The following is a 23,772-nucleotide window of genomic DNA, read 5'->3' on the forward strand; positions in this document are numbered from 1 at the left end:
AGTTTCATTGTGTAACACCCTGGTCCTATCACCAATTATGATTGCAGTTTCCCTCAAGCCTCCTGTTATGTATTTAATTCTGGATATATTAATAATAAATTAACCTGGTACAGTTCAACCCATGTACTTTCTTCATAAGACATTCACTTAGTGGGCCTTGGTCGGTATTTTATTAACCATACTGCTGATGCTTTTTCTCGGAGATAGCCAACTTAAGAGACCAAACAAACAAACAAAATGGAACTGACACCAATGGTCAAGATTGATTGCCTATCTGTCAACGATGGGAGGTAGAAAATGAGCATTGGCTATTATACATGCAACAGATATGCCCAACTGAAGATAACTCAGTAGCAAAGGAGAATAGAATAGTGAAAGGACACTGAGTGTCAGGAAACTCTAGCTGTAACTGTATCCAGTGCAGGCTGATTATAATTAGCTATAGCAGTCACAAGCATGAGCGATAGCAACCAGTGCTAGAATGAAGACCATCCATTGTGCAATTTGGAAATTATTACTCCTCTCAATGAGTGATTTCAAATAGATATAGTGGACTTGTGAAAATGAGTCATTTATTCTAACTTTATGCATTATTTAGATGAAAGCTGCTATATATAGTAAATATAAAGTACTTTTTGTCCTACTGGCTGACATAAATAGCATTATTATGCTTTGCATTGATTTTTGTAGTCTGATGAATACAAACCACATGTTTGCAAAATTTTGTGTTCCAACAGTCCTGTATTTAACTTATTGAACAGAAGTATACCTTAAGTATCTGCAACCTGACTTAATTGTCTTTCAGACTCTAAAGATGCATTTAACACTTCAACAGAGCTAGGATAAAACATATTGAACTTATTGACCAGGAAAAACTTACTTCTTTTGAATCCATAGATCTGACACAGTGAAGTCTGGTGAAGAATGAGAGAGACTGAGACATTAAAGACAGAGCATGTATATGGTGTTCTTTTTCTTTTTTCTTTTCTTTTTTTTTTTAATTAGTAGAGAACTTCAAACCCCAACGTGCTTAATTGTATGCCTTCATTATTCTTGCATTATACATATCTATAGGACTACATTCTAGATTCAGCCTTCTTAACCTTGGTGCTGTTGATATTGTGAGCTCTGTAATTCTCGTGGGAGACTTTTCTGTGTATTGTAGGCTCTTGAGTAGCATACCTATTCTCTACCCACTAGATCCCAGTAGTAGCACCTCCAACTTGTGTCAATAAAAAATATTTCTCCATATATTGTTAACTATCCCCTGGGGAAGGTGTAAAATTGCATTGAGAGCCACTGCTCAGTGCAATTTTGAGCCGTGGTTCTCAGTGCAATTTTGAGAACCACCCAGTGGGAACACTCAGTGGGAACCACTGCTCTAAGCTGAAAGGTTGTATACAGAAGAAGATTCATGCACATGCTGTTTGAGTAGGCAACCTCTCAGTACAGTTTGGGTGCTCTACAGATAAATCCCCTCCTTTTGCTTTGTCAAAAAGGATCATCATTCACGATGATCCATCATGAATGGATCATCAACTCGTAGGTATTTTAAAAGATCCCTCACAAAATACTGTGGAAGATCTTGTCAGTAAACTGAGAGATGAGAGCTATATTATGCTAATATTTTGGGGATAAGGGGAAATGAAAACTGACAGATAGTATACATGTTGAGGTTGAAGACAAATATCACTTCAATTTTTTTCACATGATCCTTTAATATAAATAATTAATAAAAGTCATGGATTCTCTCTTCTCTATCATTGCTTCTACTATTATACTTCCAGAGTTTGTATACATGTGGGTTGTAGGGAGTCTAGTTATTCTATGTGCTTGGAGTAGTTTCTAGTTTTTAAAGCCTCCAAAAGTAAAATGAAAACATTTTGATTTAAAAGATACAGTTGTAGACAGCTGGTAATGTGTAGCACACTGGAAAACAACCGAGCTTAATGATTTGAAGACATGGCAGAAGGTGGATATTGTCATGGATTAATGTGTTGTGCATGTCCAATTTGCAGACCATTTTCTTTATTCATAAAAGGCAATGCTAATAGGTATAAAAATCCAACATACAATGTTTTATAATGGCTTACAATTTGCAAAAATCTACACTAATGTTGGTAAATTATCATGGATTAAATGTCTTTGGTGAGTTGTTTGATCAGAATTGATTAAGCATGCTAAGTCTTTCAGTTATTCTAGCATGGTTAAACATCATCTACAAGAAAGGTTACTATTCTCTGTTACGTTATTTTCATGCATCAAAGTAAACATCTAAATTTCTAATATTTTGAAATCTAAAATTTGAAATCTATGATTTAAGATTATGACTATGCCTCAATTATTTTTCTTATTTCCATACTTCCTCATATTATCCACATTTACAATTTATTGTAAAAATGTAGACATAGAAAACATAGAATGTGACTTGAGATTTACTCTTAAACAGTAACTGTTAACAATGTTTGGTATATATTTTTAAAATGTTTCAATGACTAGATCAATATGGATATATATATACACACACAACTAAAATTACATATATAATTTAGAAAGATATAGTGATATAGATAGAGAGGCATACAGTCACAGAAACACATGTGCACAGATATATACTTAAATAAAATAAATATAATTTCATAATATTACATGTAACTAATTTTACAATATGTTTGTCTTCCATGTGAATAGTGGAGAGGATACATGCTTTTGTGAGTCTAATGTGCCATTAGGCATAGGTCTGATGCTTAGTTCAATGTTAAAGACATTCATTTGTTTACAGATCACTCATTAGGTCAGGGTACTTTTGAATTGGTGGGTGTCCCTGCCATATTTAGTATTATGTATTTTGATTAGTGCATATGATTGCATAGATATATTAACATTTATTTAAGTAATTTCTTATTACAATATGTTTAAATGACAAAGAGAAGGCCAACAAAGTTAAATAATTATGAACCTGTATCACTGCTGGTAGTGTCCTGACTTTTAAGTGTGGTACATGTTCCAGGAAGCTGTTTCTGGGAAAATGAATAGATAGAGAGGAATTGTAGGAAAAGGTGTAAGAAGAGCATTGGCCCTAGTGCACCCTGACATGTTCAGATGTTGCTTCTGTAGATACTGGAAAGTTCTGATACATAAGTTTCTACATTTGTGGGCCACATACATTTAGAACATTTCTTGGTAGGTCTGAGAACAAAATGAACAAGGTTTGATCCCTAAAAATATTGAGCAAAATATTTGCTTTAATCAGTGTCTTCAATGCCAGGACTATGTCTTATTCAAGATTTTATTCAAAGCACATGGAATGTGATAGATGAATTGCTGATTAAATAAATTCAAGATGTACAGATGCCTCCATTGAAAGGGAATTCAACTATCATTTCTATTTCATATTATGTTTAGATGATTATAAGGATTATCAAATAGGCATTTATTGCCATTATTTTGAAGCCTTTAGGGATTAATACAGATGCGTTATATAGGACTTATATGTAAATATGCACAATTAGTTATTACTGATAATTTCATTTGATCCAGTTATTTTTATTCTGCCTGAGTTTAAAAGTATTTTAAATAAAAATATCTAGGTTAGATCCACAGTTACCAATGTGATATAAATGAGATAGGATGCCATTTTAATCCATTGAATAATACAGTTATGATCAAACATTTACTTACACTTACTCCTGCATGGTGGAAGTGAAAATCAGTCTATCATTTTTTTATTGCAGTCTATCAATTTTAAAAAGCAATTTGCAGCCCATTGTGAGAGATAGGAAAGGGTAAACTCCCTTATATAAAATTTGTGGGAATAAATTAGGAAATAATTAAAAATATCACAAAGACAAAGAAACTCCCTAATAAGTTAAAATCAATTTAATAATTTGAATCGAACAAAGATAAATGCATGGCAATTAAATATAATTTATTAAGCTTGATAGAGCTTAATAATTTATTAAACTAGAGTTTATGTATGCTATGATTTCAAAAAAATTATTTTGAGAGAAAAATGTGAGTTTCCCAGATTTTTCTGTATTGTTTACACTATATTTTTTAGTATATCATTAGTATTTTTTAGGTGCAATATGTGATATAATTTGAATAAAACATGACAGCATATATAAAAATATATTTTGGTTGTAGTTAATTTTGCTGTTATGGAGGACCCACTTTTGGAGTCATTTATTCCATTTAGCTTAGCAATACATGGGAAAGGCTTGTATGATTTAAATTGTAAAGTAAACCAGTTCCCGAAGACCAATCAGTAAAGTTTTTACTTTGGTAACTAAAATTCTACCTGTAGAAATTTGTTATATTTTTAAGACACAAAGTCCAATTACATATTGAATTATATTTTACCTGTTACATAGTAAATTAAAAGTCTATATTTATTTATTCATGGAGGTTGCAATCTATTTGGGAAGAAAGCTGGTAAGCACGGGTGTAATTAATATTTTATAGTATTTGTAGGAAATTGTTAAAGAGAAAACATGACAAAGGGATGCAGAAAAAAGGTTGTCAAGAGATAGATGATGGTTTGACATCTTATCTCTTTAGCTAGGAAGCCCTTACTAAGAAGAAATACTTTGAATAAAGACTGGGAGGAAGTGTGGATATGAACCACGTTGATACCTCAGGAATCATATTCCAGGGAGAGTGAGAAGTAAGTGCAAAAGTCCTAGGGAAGGGGCACATCTAGCCTATTTGACACATAACAAGAACAGCAGAGCTGACGGAAGTAACTGAAATGGAGTACTATGGTCTGAATGTGTCCCCCAAAACTCATGTGTTGGAAACTTAACCTCCAATGCAACAGTATTGGAAAATGGTGTCTTTTGGAAGGTGCTGAGGTCATGAGGGTGTGAATTACAGCCCTTATTAAGAGGGTTTTGGGGAGTGGGTTCATTTTCTCTTGCCACCACATGAAGACCCAGCAAGAAAGTCCTCACCAGATGCCAGTGTCTCGATCCAGGACTTCTTAATCTCCACAGCTGAACTGTGAGAAAATAAATTTCTGTTCTTTCTAAATTATTCTGTCTGTGGTATTTTGTTATGGAAGCACCAAATGCACTAAGAAATAGCATATAGGAGGTGAAAATGTTGAGAAATAATAGAAACCAGATCATGTGTAGATCCTGTAGATATGTATAAGTACTTGGATTTTTCCTACAAGAGCATGGGTAGTATTTGATCATTCTGAGCAGAGAGTTGACATTATCTGATGTATATTTCAACAAGAAACTCTTGCCCCTGTTCCAGATAGACTGAAGAGGAACAAGAACAGAAACAGGGAGCCAGCTACAGATCTATCCCAAGAGTTCTGAGGAGAGGTGATGGTGTCTGCAGCAGATTGACAGCAGTGGAGATTGAGAGAAAAGGTTTGATTCTATATTTATCATAAAAATAAAGTTGGTGATACTGTTTAAGATATAAATCTGATGAGGGAAAGTGATGGTAAATGATAAGTTGTGATTTTTGTATCCTAAATAATAAGAGGGATGCAATTGATATTCCCTAAGAAACAAAATAATTGAGGAGAATCAAGTTGGGCAGGAAAAGGAGAGAGATGGTAGAAAAAGACCTGAGTTTTGCACATTTATAGGTTGAGATGTGGAGATAAAATGGAGCCAATGGAATATGCAACTGTGTGGAGTTATAGGGAGAGCTGTGGGCTGCAGGGATAAAATAAAAATTCATATGAAATATTAGATTGCGCTTAATGTGAAGAGACTGAATAGGAGAGAAAATGTTAAAAACATAAGGGTCAAGGACTGGAGCAATGAGCACCTATAGATTGAAAAGATGTGTAGAAACTAGTAACTAAAGAGTCGCTGTAGTAGGAGGAGGAAGCTCCAGTGAGAGATTGTCTTGAAGCCTGGGAAGATGGATTTCCAGGAAGACACAGTCTTGAAATACATTTAAATTATGAAAATGAAAACTCACAAATACATATGAACATAAATTCAACATATATTTAGGGGAAAATTTCAAGTATAAAGAATTTATTTTCTTAATTATAAAAATGTTCACCTTAAAAAACTTTTTACAGTTGCTTACTTTTTCTGATGTGTGTATTTATGGAACTCATTCTATCTTCAAAGCGATTCCATTTGTTTGTGTCATCTATGATTTCTTTCAACAGTGTTACATAGTTTTCCTTGTAGAGGTCTTTTACCTCCTTGGTTAGCTCTATTCCTAAGGATTTTTGTTTGTTTGTTTGTTTGTTTTTTTGCTATTGTGAAAAGGTTGAGTTCGTGATTTGATTCCCTGTTGGTGTATAGAACTACTGATTTGTATACATTAATTTTGTATCTGGAAACTTCGTTGAATTCTTTTTTTTTTTTTTTAGTTCTAGGAACTTTCTGAAGTAGTCTTTTGGGTTTTCTAGGTAAACAATCATATCATCAGCAAACAGTGACAGTTGGACTTCTTCTGTACCAATTTTGATGCACTTAATTCCCTTCTCTTGTCTGATTGTTGTGGCTAGGGCTTCCATTGCTATGTGGAAGTGGAGTGGTGGGAATGGGCATCCTTGTCTTGTTCCAGATGTCAGAGGGAATGCTTTCAACTTTTCCTCATCCAGTATTATGTTAGCTGTGGGTTTGTTATAGATGGCTTTTATTACATCAATGTGAGTTCAATGTTAGAAACAAATGGAACATTCTTGATGCCCCAAAAACAAATATTGCCACAAATTACTGGGTTAATCATCTGTGTATTTTATTAGCCAATACACTTATTATCCTCTATTATATTTATTATGTTTACCTAAATTGGATGTTATAATTATTGCTTTTTCAGATCTGACTAGTTTACAACATAAAATATATCTCATTTAGTACTTATTATTTTAAAATGTTATTTCCTGTCAACCCCAATTTATCTTACAAATGATTATAATAAGAGAAAAGTAGACCAGATATGAAGTTTCCCGCAACCAAGATATCAATTAAAAGACCGTATGTTTTTACTTTGCCATTTCCTAGTGATTTATGCTCAGACTTTGAAGTGCAAGATAAATAGTTAGGAACCAAGATAAAAATCTCCAGTTTCAGCAAAATGTCTGAGGTGATTAGTAAGTTGTGAAACTGGTATTTAAGCAAATATACTATATTACTATATTGCAAGATTATTTCAGTATTGTTCATGCCAATTAAAGTATTCTTTCATACAACTATCCCAAGACACACACACACACACACACACACACACACACACAAACACACACATTCCATCCCCACCAACTATCACCTAATGGTTTTATAATCACACTGTTTATTAATCTAAAGAGACAATAATCAGCTTGATTAGTTCCTTATCATTCAAGCTTCACTCAAAATATTTACATTCTAAGATAAATTAGGTGATGTAGCTCTGTAACTCACTCTATGAGCAAAGTTACAACAATACTTCAAACATATTAATGTGTAAGTGCTACATGTGAGTACCTTGCATGCTAGTGTGGTAGGCAGAAGAAAAGTCTCCAAGGTGTTCACATCCTAATCCCTGCAACTTGTAATTATATTACATGGCAACAGAGGGTTATGGTTGCAGATGCAATTAAGGTTGCTAATCAGAGAACCTAAAGTAGTGGAATGATCCTGTGTAAACTCAGTGGGCCCAATGTAATTCCAAGGATCTTTAAATGTGAAAGAGGGAGGAAGGGAGGAGGACAGTGATCCCATGTGAGAAGGACTCAGTCTGATTTTGCTGGTTTGGTATATGAAGGAAGAGGGCCAAGTGCTTTCTTTGGTCAGAGTCCAGAAACTGGAAAAGATAAAGGAAATGGATTCTCCCCTAGTGCCTCTAGAACAGAACATATCCACACTAACACTTCGATTTTAGCTCAGTTGAGACTTATGTCAGACTTCTTACCAACAGAGCTGCAAGATAATAACTGTTTCTTTAAACCACTAAATGTGAGGTATTTTTTTTAGCAGCAATAGGAAACTAATAAAACTAGCATATTGAGGTATATGAAGTTCTTGCATTTATATAAACAGCATATCATATGAATTCTCCAAGGAGAAACACAGAATGTTACTTAATCTATAATAATTATATGATTGACCTGGAATTCTTACGTTGCTCAAAATTAAATTGATGAGAAAGTCTTATGAAACCCAGAGGTTAGTTTCCTGAAAGATGTTAGTTTCTTTAAAAAGAAGGTACACTTTATTCCTAATGAAAGAAACCAATTTATCCTACCCAATGAATATATTCTTATCTCCAGTAATTATATTGTCTTACTGTTTATATGACTTTATTGAACTTCCAGTTCCTGTGTCCAAATGTGATTAAGATAGTATTGAATTATTTTGTACAGTCTAGGTAAATTATTCAATTATTCATCTACGCAAATAACAAACAAAGTAAAATGTACAATATGTTGCAAAATAAACATATTACCCTCTCTGCTTTTTACTTTAGCAGTGCAGGAAATAGTTACTCAACTTTTGTACAATGTCATTTTTAAAAAAGTAGAATAAATCATAATAAAATATTCTATAGCTCAATTTAAAAAATGTAACCTGGTATAATAAACAAAGATTGGCTTCAAATGAGAATATAGAAATCTGTTTGTGTTTACTGAGCAAACTAATTTTTAACTAAGTGACTAGGATGTTGCTTAACCTTCTCTAAACTGAAAAATAGGGAAAAATTTATCCTCTCAGCTTGAGTAGCTCTATCTCATGTTTAAATCATAACACCTATGAAAATGTTCATAGAAAAATGTCAAAAGTTTCAATGGTATAAAAAAAATAAAAGAATGGATTAAGGCAAATAATCTAATTAAATTTGGCTAATATCAATTTTATTTCTTTCTTTAATATGTCCCATGGATATTGTTTGCTTACACCTGGTTATAAAATCCCTCTTTAGTATGTGATTCTAAAATCAGTCACACGACTTGCCCACCTGCCCATGAAACAATCCTAGACACGATGGAGTATGCAAATAGAGTGACATATACCAGACTTCTTTAATCTGGCTTATTAGTGATCTTGGAAACACTGACACAATTTGTTCATCTGAGTGTCCGTATTCTTTATCAGAGTGTCTCATTCAAATAATTGAATTCTAGGTAGTAAAGAATGTGCAAATGAGCCAAGGCATTGGGGAATAACTTCAGCTAAGTGCAAAGCCTGTGAAAGCACCAGTTTGCTGAGATTACGTCAGCATCTGATATGCTTCCAAAGAGCCTGGCTGGGTACTCAGAAGCAGAACCAACTCCCAATCACGTGTTCATTTCTGACACGCAGGAAACGCCATTGTATTTTTCCCTTACATGTTTTACTTTCTGAATCATTGTTTTTGTACTTTTAATTTCTTAAGTGACAGGTGTTTACTGTAGCAAATCAAATTATACTTTATTTCCCTTTCTTCAATCCCCACTGAGCTGAAATGTCTACAAATTAGATATCCACAAATGAATACTTTGTTTATCCATTTACACATTTTTCCATACACCTGAAAAACATATATATCTAAACATGCATACATTAATTTTATTCAGCTTTTTAAAAATCAAATATTATCTAACCCATACTACTCTACTTAATTCTTACTTAATATTCAATCATTAAAATCTCTACAAAACAATATATCAGTTTGATTCTTTCATGTCTTTATTTTTGCCTCCTAACTCATTTTCACCTGTTTCTTTCTTTGTATCCTGTCATGCTACCATGTTAGTCTTATCCTTTGAAATTTGTAGGTATTCTTTCATTTCCTATTTTCAACTCTATATCATTATATTTCTAACAATCTTGTTTCTTTCCTCTACCACTCTGGATTCTATCAGTCTTTCTAATTCTTCCAATCCCCTCCAGTCCTCATTAATCCTCTATTTTCAAAGACTGTCTGCCTTCCTTACACTACTAAAGAATATGCCTAAATAATAGAGCCATCTATTCTCTGAAACCCCTCAGTAAGTCCAAATTTCTTCCCTGAAATATTGCAGTTGACGATGTTTAATTAGTGATTTTTTCAAGACTGATGAAAGATCATAACTATTAGTTGACTACTATGTCCGCTCTGTACTGAAACAACGTGGTGTGTGTGTGTGTGTGTGTGTGTGTGTGTGTAGCAAATGTATTTTTCCCCTCTATTCTTTTTCTGTAATTATGTAGATTGCCAGAATCTGTGAGCTTTTTGCATTGTCTATGATACCTAAAGACCTTTTTTTCTAGATCTTTTTAATCTGTTATGTAAAGTACAGTTTAAAATAGTTTTTGTCATAGTTTTAAGCAGAATTTATGGACATTTAATTAAGAATGCTTTGAGATATTTAACACTCACTCAGGTAATAAAAGGGACAAGAAGTATGAAACACAGAAATCAATAGAATGTGAGTTTCACTGGGTTGAAATTCCCTAAGTATGAATCACCCTTTCAGACGAGGTGCTCTCTCCAACTTCAGAGGCAGCTCCTGTGTGACTGTGACTCTGGAAATATGTAACCGTTAGGAATAACTTGTTTCTCTGAGAAAGCATCTCACTCCATTTTCAGTCCAGTGCTAAAGAGGATTTAATGTGTATGCAAAAAGGTATTTTTAACACTTAAATTTGGTATTAGCATCCTGGATGTGCTGACTCTTCCAAGTGTAAAATTGTGCTTTCAGAAAGAAGTAAACTAGGACACTTTGTCAGCATCCTAGAAATGGTACCCATTCTTTTACTAAAAGAAATGCCAAACATTTAAAATGAAAAAGTAACACACTAACTCAATGGAATAGCCAGATTGTTCTAATTGATCAAGAATAGTTTGATCTTAGCTAATATGTGTTCATGTCTCTTATTTGTTACCAACTTCAAGAAAGCATTTGTAAAAATTTGATTTCCTTAGAGACATAAAATAGTTAAAATAACAATTGCTTCAAACCAAATTGTGTTTAATTGTTATTGATCTTTCTGCCCTAACTAAATCCTCAACCTAGACCTTGCCTTTCCTTGAAAATACGTTCACTCGGATATCTTTCATAGTACACATTTCTCCTAAAAACTCCATTACTTTCTTGTCTTCATATTTATTTTTCATCTAGTACCACTTGATTTTTTTTCCAATATATTGAATTTTATTTACAAATAACTACATAAGAAAATTACAGTTTTATAAAATTTAGAAGTATATCATTTTGGCAAAATCAGTTTCAATATACAAAAATTTTTTAAAATGTAACACGATTTTTGTTAAGTATCTGGTGGAGACACAGTATACTGAAAAAAAAAATCATAGAAATTAGTTAAGAAAAATGGATACTTTGAACTCAGGTTTTTATGTAACATTGATTCAGTTAATATTATATTTATATAATGTATCATTTATAATTTATTTGTGTATGCATAGTCAAACATGTAAACTGCCAGTTTTTTATGGAACCTCAATATGTAGTAATCATTTTTTATATAAAATCTCCTTTCTGGCCTACTGTACCAGAGTGTAGGTAGGTATTATTAACTTCATTTTGTAGAAGAGTAAATTTGAGTTGCAGAAGTTTACTGACAACCCTACAGGGCACACTTACCTAAAAGCAGCCGGGTCAGAATGGAGCTGACAGTTGGAGCATTCCCAACCGTACTCTTCCAACCATAATGGCCCTTCACCAGCCAGCACCCACACCCCCTGCACCCTGGATCCCAGCTGATAGGCTTGCTTCATATTTCAGAAAAAAATTTGCTAAATCAATGAGACAGTGACAAGCTCATGTCACTTCCACTAATCTATATGAACCAATATTCTAATCTCTTGCCTCTGTTCAAATTATAATGAAAGACAATGCCAGCTATATCTGCACTTCCTTCTCAGAGTTCTGTCCCATTACCCTCCCTGACTTATCTCCTTAATTAGCCACATCGTCAAATTATCACTCTCTAATGGACCTTCTCATAGTGTGCTTTGGAAACTTTTTTTTTTTTTCCCCCTCTTGAGATGAGGTCTCATTCTGTAGCCCAGGCTGGAGTGCAATGGTGTGATCTCGGCTCACTGCAACCTCTGCCTCCCGGATTCAAGCGATTCCCCTGCCTCAGCCTCCGGAGTAGCTGGGATTACAGGCCACATGACCACATCTGGCTAAGTTTTGTATTTTAGTAGAGACAGGGTTTCACCATGTTGGCAAGGCTGGTCTTGAACGCCTGAACTCAAGTGATCTGCCCACCTTGGCCTCCCAAATTGCTGGAAACTTCCATCTTTAAAACGTTTATTGTTTTATTCTGAAGACACCACTACCTATTTACTCTATTTAGATATAACATGTTTCTGACATCTGAGTAAATGATCCCATTTGTACCAATCTGAAAACAGAGAGAGATCCTTTACACCTTTGTTACCCTTATACCTCCCATCACTGTCAGGTCCTATATGTTCTCCCCATAAAATATTTTAAAAATATGTTCACTACTTGTATCTTTGCTACCACCATACTGGTTCAAATCACCATGGTCTCTTCTGTAACAATTTCCTTCAGTGGGTTTGCATCAGCAAATACCCTCCTCTAATCATTCATATGTTCATATGCCAATCACAAATACTTCCTGCAAGTATAAATTAGTAGATGTTGTTCCTCTCTTTCAAAACTCTTCCAAGGATCCCAATCTTATGAAAAATAAGAGACCAAAGTCTTGCCATCACCTCAAAACCTTCTTATGTTCCCATCTAGCGTCCCTCTCCAACTTGATCCTATGCTCATTATGTGACAGTTTTATAGCTTCCCCTCCTCGAATATGCTAAGCAGATGAACTTGCTTATTCCTTTAGTCTGAAACGTCCTTCTCTCATATTTCTCTATGGTAACTTTCTGGTCCTTTATGCTCCTCTCATCCTATTAAAAACAAATTCCTTTTCCCTAAAGTAGTTCTCTATCACACTAACCAATTTTTTCATGTTCTTCAATAGGGTTTATTAGCTTATTCCTTTCCTTTCTTCTCACCCCCACGTAAAAAAAAAAAAAAAAAAAAAAAAAAAAAAAAAAAAAAAAAACCTTCTTTAACCCAGGATATTGTGCATTCACACTTTGGCTTGCCGGTGTTTAAGATATTCCCTGTCACATAGCCAATACTATATCTCAGAAAATAAATTTGAAGTACATCACACATAGATAATAGAGTGCACATGAATACCACTAAGTGAACATCCACAGGTAAGCATAACTCATATAAAGTGGGGTGTTACCTGAATTTCTGAAGGCTATATTTTGCAATTTTACAGTCCTGTTCTCTTCCCCAGATATAACTTCTTTATCCGGACTTCTAACAGTATACATGGCATTTGCTTGTTGTATTTAATATAAACAGAATATACAGTATTTTTCCATTGTGTTTAATTTTTAATCGTACCTTTGTAAAAAGCACCTATTTTGTGGAATGAATCAGTTGGTTATGCATTTTCATTGCTGTAGATTATTCTAGTGTATAAATATACCACAAGTTATTTGTTCTATGCTTGAAAGGCTTTTGTGCCATTTCTATTATTAACTATCAACTACAATATTATTAATGAATATCATTGACTATTACTAGAGGTAAAGAAGATTTAATGTGTATGCAAAAAGGTATTTTTAACACTTGAAATAGTTAATAACAGACATGACACAAAACCCTTCAGTAGTAGAATGGATAATTTATGGTATATTTACTGTACTATTTACTATTACTACTATTCTATTTATTATTTCTATTAGAAACTATTACAAATAATACAACTATCAACATTCTTGTATTTGACTTTTGAAGAACATATGTGTGCCTTTTTACTGGGTGTATATTGTCAGTAGAATTGCTATAAAGTATGTACAAATTCAGTTTTAACAGATAAAGGCAAATCATATTCCAAAGTGGTTCTACTAATTTATGCTCTTATACCATTATATGAGATAAACTCTTATAGTTAGTCTTGTTCCTTTTAGTCATTCTGGCAGGTATGTAGTGATATCTCATTGTATTATTCCCCAAACTATATTTTTAGTCTTTTAAAAACTACAGTAAAATTTGAAAGAATTCTGCAGTGAACATTTATGCTCTTAAACTGGAGTCATCAATTATTTTAATTTGCCACTTTTGCATTATTGATAATGCACCATCTTTATTTTTCTAACTATTTGAAAACAACTTTTACCCTTTTGATGCAGACTTCCAATAATAGAAAATTGAAAAGCTTTCTGAATTTATATACTTAGTAATTTTTGGCATTTAGTGAACATTTTCGATTTACATTAATAGTTTTGCTACTAGAATGGTTAGATGCAATATAAATACAATATACAACATATATTTATTTCAAGACATTAAGGAAACAAGTTTTGCTTTGCAACTTGTGAGGGTATTATATAAATGAGAAAAACAAAGGCTGTGCTAAAAATAAACAAGCTCATTTATTTTATTCATCAGATTTAAAACATGAATCAGGCTCCAAATGCCATTTACAGATAATGCCACCATGAAGACAAAAGAAGAATATCATATTTTCTTTGTATCATCCTTGTGTACTTAGTAAAAATATAGTTATTAACTATCAAAGAATGGTAGTTTAGATCTCAGAAAGCACCTTTGTATTTTTTCAAACTTGAATAGGTTTCCCTTTATATGTAGTTCCTACTGGCATAATGGAGACCCGGATGGTGAAGCCAAATTGTTGCACCATTTGGCCGATCACTTCAATTAACACTTCTTTCTCACTCTCTCTCTCTTTTATTTTTTTTTTTACGTTTAAGTTCAGAGTTACAAGTTCAGGTTTGTTACATAGGTAAACTTGTGTCATGGAGATTTGTTGTACTGATTATTTCATCACCCAGGCAATAGGCCTAGTACCAATTAGTTATTTTTTCCTGATCCTCCCCCTCCTCCCACCCTTTACCCTCTGAAAGGTGCCAGTGTGTGTTGTTCTCTTTTATGTGCCCATGTGCCCGTATGTTCTCATCATTTAGCTCCCATTCATAAATGAGAAACATGCGGTATTTGGCTTTGATATAGTATGTTTCATAGTATGTTTTAATGACCAATAACCTTCACTGATGTACCATGTTTCACAAATGATCTTTCTGTATTCTTTATTTGACTCTTTTAAACATATTATCTTTCTATATATAAATCAATTGAGTATGTGAAGCTCTCGTAATACATTTTAAACTTTGCTTCTAATGAAACCTTTCTTGGACTTTTTCGCTGATTAGGTTTATAAATGATGTGTGTGAATTCAACTCTATACACTAGGTCTTGAACAAATGAAATTACATGTCATTTTTGAGTAATTATATTTTAATGGTTATTTTATACTGGAAAAATGTTATTTTTATGATATTTACTTGAGAACAAGCAAACTGATAACCAGTTCTATCATATACTCTGAATGTTCAGAATTTTACTTCATAGATTTTTCTGATAGACCAGCATTCTATCAATAAACATGTTTTGCTATAATTAGTGTTAAAATGGATTAATTTACTTAAAATGGGCTATTTTCAAGGCACCAAATTAAAAATATATTTCCTTTAGAATAAAATCTAAAAATAAGAAAGACTTACGCTCCAGCAGTTAGAGAAGAAATACAGAATCATTGCACAAACTTTATTTTGTTTTCTTGTAAAATAGCATCACTGCATCTCCAATGGAAATATCCTTCACTGTTTGTTTTTCAAAAGTTTTATGTATTATCTGTATATGTCAACAAGTTAGTCTTCACTAAAATTCTAATTTGTTCTATTTTCATTATTATTTAAAACACCCAAATTTGTCTTGTATGACAAATTAAATATATTTAGAATAACATTTAATCTCAGATTAAATATTATGTTTCAGTATAAATAAATGTATTAATAATTAAATACATTTAGAATAGTATTTAATCTCAAAGATTAAATATTATGTTTCAGTATAAATAAATGTATTAATAATTATTTTTCTAGTAAGGATTTTCAAAATAGCTTATGAACTGTATCCCCATGAGCCTTGTGAACTTAACATTTAAATATTTATGCATTTAGGTATTTTGTAGTTGGAATCCCTTTACCCACAACACTACATAGCCTTTTAAAAGAAAATGTAATACAGTAATACCTCAAAACCTTAAGATAACGACTTACGGAGTTTCCTATATAATATACCAATTTACCTGATTATATTTTAAATTTTTGATTTTTCACTTGTGATCTTAAATGAAATATAGTTCTGCAAAAGTGTAAAATGATTAAACATTGAAGATGAGGACATCCTCTCTTACTGCTAAATTTAATTTCAAATATGGAAATGCATAACATTTATTATTAACAAATTGTAAATATAAAGAGGAGTGTACCAAGGCATATCAGTAAATTTTAGGAAAGATACTTATTATTTCATTGAGGTTTATATTTTTATCATATCTATTTATAATATATATTAATACTGTAATTTATTATAATTTATTCATTGGTGAATTTGTGCCTTTCTGTCTGTTTCATTCTTAGCCTCTTTTATTCTTGCTGCCCTGGAGCTGTAGGTGTTTTGCAATGGTTGTCTATTGACTTGTTTCTCACTCCCCTATTCAGCTCATCAACTTTCATGGCTATCACTCCTGTAATTTTGTAACTCCATGTGTCTAGCTCTGTCCTTTAACCTCTAATCTGGTCTTTTATTTCCACTAATGAGCAGAGCTTCTCCATTGTGTTATCCTGTTCTATTCTTCAAACTTATTGGATATACAATATTCTTAGATTTTTAAATGTTTACATTACTCTACTAAAGCATTAATTTATAAACTCTTTAGGACACCTTCTTTTGTGATCAAAGAGTATCACTGTTCCTTATGATGTAAATGAAAATGTGTGCCATGCCTTCTTTTATTTTTCTGAGACAAACAGGATTTTATATAAGTATGAACATTAGAATTAGTCACAAGCTGTTTTGAAGCTTGGTAACATTGAGATTTATATCACCACAGGCAAGTTATATAATTTTCTATCTGTACAATGTGTACAACTCAAACCAAAAGAATGAAAATTTTATGATTTTAGAACAGAGCACAGTGTGAAGCACACAGAAGGCACTCAGTAAAACAGGTTTCATCATCATTTCTATTCTTATCAGTTGAAATAATCTATATTTTTCTAATTATAATATTGGCATCACCATGCTTTCTTTAAGGGCAAAAGTCTAAAATAATATTGAATATTTCTCCTCTAATATCTTTCCATATAAAAACATTTTGTAATTAATGTATCCTTTAGATGCAAATGTCTTTATCAAGTAACTGTCACATCAATATCTTTAATCTCTCCTATTTAGTTTACAATAGCTTTTATAGCATTTATTCTCACTTTCCTTTATTACAGTTTTTTAAAGCTTTGTTTCCTTTAAACCTAAGTGTAGTGCATACTGCTTCAGAAAAAAAAAAAAAAAACATGGCATTATTATTTTCTTTTTTATGTCACTTGGACTTGGTCTTGTTGCAAATATATTGTCTGGATGTACTATAAATTTTAATTAATTGGTTTGGTGTTAGTACCTTTTTTCACTAATATTTTACATTAAGAATAATATATCTTCAACATAACTAATTTTTGTTACATAGCCATCTTTTATTATGTTTTATTTTAAAATAAACCCTCAAAATATGAGAATACTCTGAAATGACTTTAAAATAGCTCATCATTATTGTTAATTAAGTGAAATCCTTTATCTGTGTCTTCATTATTTATTGTAGGTGAATAAACATGCATATAACTCTTGAAAATAATAACTAGCAGTTTACTATTGGAAACAAAATCTGCTCCAAGAAAAACAGAATTTGAGCTGCTTTCCATCAGTAAAGTTTTCTACATCTAGAATCCCTTTATTAAGAAAAAGAATTGTTTTTTCTATTTAATTATTTAGCAGTTTTGCTACTTTCTTTATACCATGTGATTGATATGGTGATTTGCTAAATATATCATCTCCATGCTTCAAGTATTGGATATAGAAGAAAATAACAAATCCGTAACATCTAATTGAAATATACAATTATGTGGATAGCTGATGTAACATTAAAGTGTGATAGACTTTTCTCTATCTTATTCAGATTTATGAGCTCTTAATCTTCTCTCAGGCCTTAATACGTTTAGTGATTAAAGATTAGAAGCCTACCTAATATCCATGAAATTGTGACATGTTTTTCTCTCTGAGCAAGAGCATTATTGGATATATTATTTTTAATCACATCATAATTGAATTAAACAATCCGAACAGAACAGCTATCCAGAAATAAGCATATAGTATGTTTTAATGACCAATAAACTCCACTGATGAACCAGGTTTCACAAATGATCTTTCTGTTGCCTTTTTTTCATTCTTTCAAACAAATTCTCTTTTTATATATGAATCAAATTAGTGTGTGTAGTACGAAGTGTAAACTCACACAACAAAATTGTTTTCTCTCCTGAAAGCCCTTTTTTTTTTTTTTTTAAATGAAAACCACATACTATCTGTTGGTATTTACTACAGGTTGTTGTCATTGTAGAAAAAGAAAATAAAATTGTGTGTTCTGTTATACTGCATGCACACCTTCTCTGTCATGGAAGTGTTGCTGGGATAGATGTAGCTGTTTATTGACATGATGGGACAATACACTAGGAAATTATGTTCTCTGTCCAGTAGCACTTCTATTCCCACAAGAACCTCATACCTATCTCTTTCTACCTGCCTCTCTCTCCTCTTCTCCTCCTTAAATTTAACCTCATGGAGAAATGCAGCCTACAGGACAGTGAAACTGTCGACATACTATATAGTTTTTGTATTTTCCCCACTAATTATCAGAATAAACAAAATCTAAGAAATCATCCCTATAATTCTAGCACACTGATTCAACTTTAATAGATAGATATTTTGCTAACCTATAATGCTATCTATTAAACCTGCAAATTATAATTATCTGCTTCTGATTTTCTGTCAGAACAGTATGTTTTCATATATTAAACATACAGTAAAATCAGATATAGCTTATATAATCAAGCCATTTATAACATTGAATATAGCAAAGTTCAGATTTAGAGTTTTTCTTGTTTTTCAGAATTGTGAAGAAAATCCGTTCTATATAGGTCTCATTTTATTCTTACACATATGACTACATTTATTCACTTTTATTCACATAAGACTTACTGTTTATTATAAACTTCCAGAGGATTGAAACTTGTGTTTTTATGAAATAGTTTATAGCATTGTTATGTTTGCATTTTTCATTTTTTATTTTATTTTTCATAAAGTAAGATAGATAATACTGTTTAAAATGAGGATATAGAAAACATAAACTCCAAAGTAAAGATACCCTACAATCTCCCTACTCATAGATAATCTCCACAAACACTTTTGTAAATAAACAACAGGCACTGTATAAGTACAATTATTTTATTATGGTACACATGGCATATATGTGGATTTTGAACAATAATACATCATTTAATGTTTTAATAACCTTAAGTATTTCAACATGCTATTTAAAGCCTTTATAACCTTAACGGATATATCAAAATTTATTCATCAAACCATTATGTTTGGCCATTTAGTTTATTTCTATTGCTACTACCAACATTGCTACATCATTTTGTTCAAACGATTTTGCAATTCTGATTTTTCTTAGTTTAATTTCAATAACAGAATTACCTAAAATGTGTAATTTTTTTTCGGGTTCTAAATACACAGTTCCACATGCTTCAAAATTTGCATTCAAGGTCTTTTTTTTTTTTTTTTTTTTTTTTGAGATAGGTTCTTGCTCTGTCATCCAGGATGGAGTATAATGTCACAATCCCACTCACTGCTGCCTCAACCTCCCATGTTCAAGCAGTCCTCCCACTTCAGCCTCTCATGTAGCTGAAACTATCCTAGGCTCAAGCAATCCCCCCACCTCAGCCCTTCAAGTAGCTGACACTACAGGCACACACGACCACACTCAGAATTTTTTTTTTTTTTTTTTTTTTAATATCTGTAGCAACAGGGTCTCATTATGTTGCCCAAGCTGGTCTTCAAATCCTGAGCTCAAATTAACCTTCCACCTTGGCCAACCAAAGTACTGGGATCACAGGAATGAGCCATTGTACCTGGATTCTTCAGATTCTTTGCAACTTGTCTACATGACAAACCAAATTTTTGCAGTCATTAACAACTCATGTAGCTGAATATATTATGAAACAACATACATCTGATATGTCCTCACCTTTATGTAATGTTCTGTTTTTCAGATTTTTAAATCAAATGATTAACTTCATAAACATTTGAAAAATCTGTGTTTTAGGTTTTGCCTTTGTCTTTTGATATGGTTTTTGGCTGTGTCCCCACTCAAATCTCATCTCCAGTTGTAATTCCTATGTAATCCCCACATGTCTAGGTAGGGACCTGGTAAGAGGTGATTGGATCATAGAGGTACTTTCCTATGCTGGTCTCTTGATAGTGAGTTAGCTCACCAAAACATGAGTAATGCACTGTGCTATGCTGCTCTTTTTTCTCTCTCAATCCAGACACCCTGCGAAGAAGATGCCTTCTTCTCCTTCCATCATGATTGTTAAGTTTCTTGAGGCCTCCCCAGCCATGCAGAACTGTGAGTCAATTAAACCTCACTTCTTTATAAATTACTTTATTAACCCATTCTCATGCTGCTAATAAAGACATACCTGAGACTGGGTAATTTATAAAGGAAAGAGATTTAACTGACTCATAGTTCAGCATGGCTGGGGAAGCTTCAGGATACTTATAATCATGGCTAAAGGGGAAGCAAACATGTCCTTCTTTAAATGGCAGCAGGAGAGAGCAGAATAAGAGCCAAGCAAAAGGGGGAAAAGCCCTCAGATCTCATGAGAACTCAGTCACTATCATGAGAATAGCATCATAAATATAAACATCCCCATGAGTCAATTACCTCCCACCAGGTCCTTCCCATGACAAGTGGGGATTATGGGAACTGCAATTCAAGATGAGATTTGGGTGGGGACACAGCCAAACTATACCAATTATCTAGTCTTGGGCAGTTCCTTATAGCAATGTAAAAACAGAATAATACATATTTCATATCACTATTATTATCTTCCAACTGCATCGTAGTTTTAATACCTCAAAAAAAAAAGTTAGGAATAAAAACCGCTTAAGAACTTGTTTAAACCTTTATAAATGGAAATACTGTAAAATTATAATTGTATATGAAGAACTATGTGAGTTCAGTGAATGAATGGGTGCATAGACATTAGCCTGTATTTGTGGGCTATGCGTATTGAGGCTTGATGTTCTTATTTCAGTTTTTGTTTTTCTTGTCAGATTCTTAGCAATGATTATGGATCACTTATAAACTAGAAATAAGAAAATACATTTGATTTAAAAAATCAAATACAAAGAAAACACACTAAGTTGTTTTATCAGGTTGTAGGGTCAATGAGTCATAAGAAAAAGAATAGCAAGAAGAATAGCAAGCTCAATAATGTCTTTCCTGCCTTAGTAAATTAGATGGGACGATATATCATCTTAAATGGATTATGCATTGTGAATACTTTAATATTCTCTGAGACTTAAGCATTCCACAAAATCTTCTAATTTTCTTTTTTTGAGAGGGAGTCTCGTCTAGGCTGGAGTACAGTGGTACAATCTAGGCTCATTGCAACCTTCACCTCCCAGGTGATTCTCTTGCCTCAGCCTCCAGAGTAACTGAGATTACAGGCACCTGCCACCATGTCCAGCAAACTTTTTTGTATTTTTAGTAGAGACAGGGTTGTACCATGTTGGCCAGGCTGAATTTGAACTCCTGACCTCAATGATCTGCTCTCCTCAGCCTCCCAAAGTGCTAGTATTACAGACGTGAGCCACCATGCCCAGCCTTCTTAAGATTTATTTTTGAAAAATGAAAGATAATGTTATACAACCTAAAATTTTATACTAAGTATATCAAATATTCTTAAAGGAAATGAATTCTCTAATTTTTAAATTTCTTGTTATTTTTCCTTTTTTGGAATTCATTCTCTAACTTATGAGGCTAACAAACTCACATATTATGGTGGTACCATAAGATTATAATGTAATTGAAAAATACATATCACCTAGTAACATCATAGCCATTGTAACAACATAGCACAATGCGTTACTCATGTTTTGGTGATGCTGGTATAAACAAACCTCCTGTACTCCCAGTCATATAAAAGCATAGCACATAGCACATACAATTATGCATATTGCATAATACTTGATAATTATAATAAATGACTATGCTATGTATACATAACTATGGGTTATGTATTTACTGTGGTATAATTTTTGTTATTTTATATACAGTGTTTATATACGTGTGTGTGTATATATAAATATATGAGGTAAACATCCTCAGGCAGGTCCTTCAGGAGGTATTCCAGGAGATAATGTTATAATAGGAGATGACAGTTCCATGTGTTATTGCCCCTTCAAACTATACTATAAGGCTACAGTAATCAAAAGAGCGTGGTACTGGTACCAAAGCAGAGATGTAGACCAATGGAACAGAACATAGGTCTCAGAAGCAATGCCCCCTCCACATGTCTACAACCATCTGATCTTTGACAAACCTGACAGAAACAAGCAATGGGAAAAGGATTCCCTATTTAATAAATGGTGTTGGGAAAACCAGCTAACCATGTGCAGAAAACTGAACCTGGACCCCTTTCTTACACCTTATACAAAACTTAACTCTGCATGGAATAAAGATTTAAACATAAGATGTAACACCATAAAAACCCTAGAAGACAACCTAGGCAACACCATTCAGGACATAGGCATAGGCAAGGAATTCATGACTAAACACCAAAAGCAATGGTAACAAAAGCCAAAATAGACAAATGGGATCTAATTAAACTTAAGAGCTTCTGCACAGCAAAATAAACAATCATTAGAGTGAACCAGTAACCAACAGAATGGGGAAAAAATTTTGCATTCTACCCATCTGACAAAGGGCTAGTATACAGAATCTACAAAGAACTAAAACGAATTTACAAGAAAACAATAACACCATCAAAAAGTCAGCAAGCATATTAACAGGCACTTTTCAAAAGAAGACATTTATGCAACTAACAAACGTGAAAAAATGCTCATCATCACTGATCATTAGAAAAATGAAAATCAAAACCACATTGAGATACCATCTCATGCCAGTTAGAACGACAATCATTAAAAAATCTGGAGACAACAGATGCTGGAGAGCATGTGGAGAAATAGATATACCTTTACGCTGTTGGTGGGAGTGTAAATTAGTGCAACCATTGTGGAAGACAGTGTGGTGATTCCTCAAGGATCTAGAAATAGGAATACCATTTGACCCAGCAATCCCATTACTGAGTATATATCCAAAGGATTACAAATCATTATATTATCAAGACACATGCACATGGATGTTCATTGCGGCACTGTTTACAATAGCAAAGACCTGGAACCAACCCAAATGCCTATCCAGGATAGACTGGATGAAGAAAATGTGGAAAATATACACCATGGAATACTATGAATACTATGCAGCCATAAAAAAGGATGAGTTCATGTCCTTTGCAGGGACATGGGTGCATCTGGAAACCATCATTCTCAGCAAACTGACACAAGAACAGGAAACCAAACACCCCATATTCTCACTTATAAGTGGGTATTGAACAATGAGATCACATGGACACAGGGAGGGGAATATCACACACTGGGGTCTGATGGGGTTTGGGGGGCAAGAGGAGTGATAGCAAGAGATGAGGAGGTTGGGGACGAATAACATTAGGAGAAATACCTGATGTAGGTGACGGGAGGATGGATACAGCAAACCACCATGGCATGTGTGTACCTAT

At 33.0% G+C, this 23,772-nt stretch overlaps 1 protein-coding gene across 11 annotated transcripts in view; it reads left to right on the forward strand.

The window, feature by feature from the left end:
- Positions 1–23,772, forward strand: part of CDH18 (cadherin 18) — a 1,096,529-nt gene that overhangs the window by 560,721 nt on the left and 512,036 nt on the right. For 8 of the 11 annotated variants that reach the window (XM_074386991.1, XM_074386980.1, XM_074386985.1 and 5 more), the window contains one exon: positions 5,263–5,381. The gene's annotated coding sequence lies outside the window, so the exon portion shown is untranslated. Of the gene's footprint in view, positions 1–4,030; positions 4,667–5,262; positions 5,382–23,772 lie in introns of those variants that run through there. The other 3 variants (XM_074386983.1, XM_074386996.1, XM_074386999.1) reach the window with 2 other exon arrangements.

This window comes from Saimiri boliviensis, chromosome 1 (assembly GCF_048565385.1).
Source record: "Saimiri boliviensis isolate mSaiBol1 chromosome 1, mSaiBol1.pri, whole genome shotgun sequence".
Classification (NCBI taxonomy): Eukaryota; Metazoa; Chordata; class Mammalia; order Primates; family Cebidae; genus Saimiri; species Saimiri boliviensis.